The sequence below is a fragment of the Schistocerca americana genome, chromosome 6 (genome assembly GCF_021461395.2).
Source record: "Schistocerca americana isolate TAMUIC-IGC-003095 chromosome 6, iqSchAmer2.1, whole genome shotgun sequence".
Taxonomy (NCBI): Eukaryota; Metazoa; Arthropoda; class Insecta; order Orthoptera; family Acrididae; genus Schistocerca; species Schistocerca americana.
The window spans coordinates 289,127,080-289,129,579 of NC_060124.1; the positions used below are offsets into that span (position 1 = coordinate 289,127,080).

General features: G+C 56.4%; 1 non-coding gene across 1 annotated transcript in view; it reads right to left on the bottom strand.

Moving 5' to 3' along the window:
- Positions 1–46, bottom strand: part of LOC124621020 — a 1,910-nt gene extending 1,864 nt beyond the window's left edge. Inside the window, exon 1 of the ribosomal RNA XR_006980511.1 lies at positions 1–46. This exon is cut by the window's left edge and continues 1,864 nt beyond it. This is a non-coding gene — a ribosomal RNA (small subunit ribosomal RNA).
- Positions 47–2,500: the final 2,454 nt, after the last annotated feature.

Sequence of the window (2,500 nt, forward strand, 5' to 3'; positions counted from 1 at the left end):
TAATCTTTGAGACAAGCATATGACTACTGGCAGGATCAACCAGGGAGCTGCGTCAACTAGAGCTGAGCAGCCGGCCGCCCGGGAGTGTGTCCCGGGGGCCCGCGCGAACACGCAAGCGTCCGCTCAATTATTCTGCAAACAGGAGGAGGCTGAGCTCCCCTGCACAATACACCTCGAAACCCTCTCAGGTCCCGGCGGCGCGCAGCGCCGTCCTAAGTACTTGGTCGGGTTCGAGAGAGGCGCAATCGCCCGGAGTTTGGCGAGTAGACGCTTTAGGTGCGACCACCCGTGCTCCCAACTGAGCTTGCCGCTGCCGACAGAGGCCCGGGAGCGTGCTGTCGTGGCATTGCCGGCGGGAGACAACACGCGCCACCTACGGTGGCCGGCAGCTCCAACGCCAGCGCCACAGAAGGACAAAAGCCCCACTTGGGTGCCGAAGCGAACTCTCCCAGCACAGCGCACGCGCCAACACGTCCGCACAGCTGCGATACAAACCACCTGCGAGAACCGCAGAGGCGACCGAGCAGCAGACGGCGTCGCGGCGCCGAGCGCCGGGCGGCGGCGCATCCTCAGCGCACACAGTCCTCAATCGGACCAGCACACTGCAGATGTCCACCGCGCTTCGCACCGGGCCCGCGAGGACCTACTTTGGCCGCACGGCGCCGCGTGCAGGGTGCGCCGGCGCGCAGCTGCGCCGCCTGCCGCCTCCGTCGGCCGGCGCGCCTGCCACTGGCCGCCCCCACCAGCCGGCTGTAGCGCGTGCGCCCACGCACCGCGCGGCCAGCACGCCGGGAGGCCCCCCCTCACCGGCCGGGGACGGTCCCACCCAGCCACCGCCGCGTATCGCTTCACACCCACATGCCATTCACGTTCGTGGGCATAGTGGGTATCGCTGAAACAACCGGTTGGTAGCTCAACCGATCGTCGCCATCACTGATTCACCTCTAGCGAGAACAACCGCACCACAACGGTTTACCAGTTGTTCATTTGCGTAACGTCACCAGCAAACGTAGACGTCCATCGCCATTTGCAAATTCAACGATTGTTGCATGCCTGTGTCAGGTGTCACGACACACTATGTCTGCCCACATACACGCAACAACATGTGCACGCTTCGCGAACACGTGGAAGGTGGCCCCCGTACGTATGCGATGTCCATTGCGCGAACGACTGTCAACCGGCCTCTGTCGCATGTCGCAGATGTGGAACGCAGTGCACCATGCTATCACGGTGTGTGAGAAGAGACGACTACGTCTGACAACACGCGCCACTACATCAACAGACGGCTCATGCTGATCGCCATCCACGGCATACCATACTGCAATCCAGCTCTTATAGGGAGACGACACGTAGCTGAGTGCACAATATTTGGACCGTATGGTTCGCCGTTGTTGGCGCAGTCGTGGTACGGTCACACATGTACCACGATGTATCATTCAGTACATGAGGACCAATGTGCAGTACAGTGTGTCATTTGGACGTACAACATCAGCGGACAGTTGACACAAGCCGTACCACAACGTAGGCTGTGCTTCGCCATGCGAATGCCAATGAACAACTGCGAAGGGCATTGAGCATGTACGTCCTGCTGCCATCCGCATTACAGTGTATAGCTGCAAGGTGTTTAACATGAAGCGATACTCTGGGGACCGGGCAGTGCGAGTGGCAAACTATATTGTGGGGGTTGCAGTTAGGCAACACTACACTAATTTAACGCGTCGTATGACAATTACAGAGCGGGTTAAGGCCCAACGTGTGTTGGGTTAAGGCCCAACGTGTGTTGGGTTAAGGCCCAACGTGTGTTGGGTTAAGGCCCAACGTGTGTTGGGTTAAGGCCCAACGTGTGTTGGGTTAAGGCCCAACGTGTGTTGGGTTAAGGCCCAACGTGTGTTGGGTTAAGGCCCAACGTGTGTTGGGTTAAGGCCCAACGTGTGTTGGGTTAAGGCCCAACGTGTGTTGGGTTAAGGCCCAACGTGTGTTGGGTTAAGGCCCAACGTGTGTTGGGTTAAGGCGCAACATAGGTTAGGTTAAGGCGCAACATAGGTTAGGTTAAGGCGCAACATGGGTTAGGTTAAGGCGCAACATGGGTTAGGTTAAGGTACAATATGGGTTAGGTTAAGGTACAATATGGGTTAGGTTAAGGTACAATATGGGTTAGGTTAAGGTACAATATGGGTTAGGTTAAGGTACAATATGGGTTAGGTTAAGGTACAATATGGGTTAGGTTAAGGTACAATATGGGTTAGGTTAAGGTACAATATGGGTTAGGTTAAGGTACAATATGGGTTAGGTTAAGGTACAATATGGGTTAGGTTAAGGCGCAACATAGGTTAGGTTAAGGCGCAACATAGGTTAGGTTAAGGCGCAACATAGGTTAGGTTAAGGCGCAACACAGGTTAGGTTAAGGCGCAACACGGGTTAGGTTAAGGCGCAACACGGGTTAGGTTAAGGCGCAACACGGGTTAGGTTAAGGCGCAACACGGGTTAGGTTAAGGCGCAA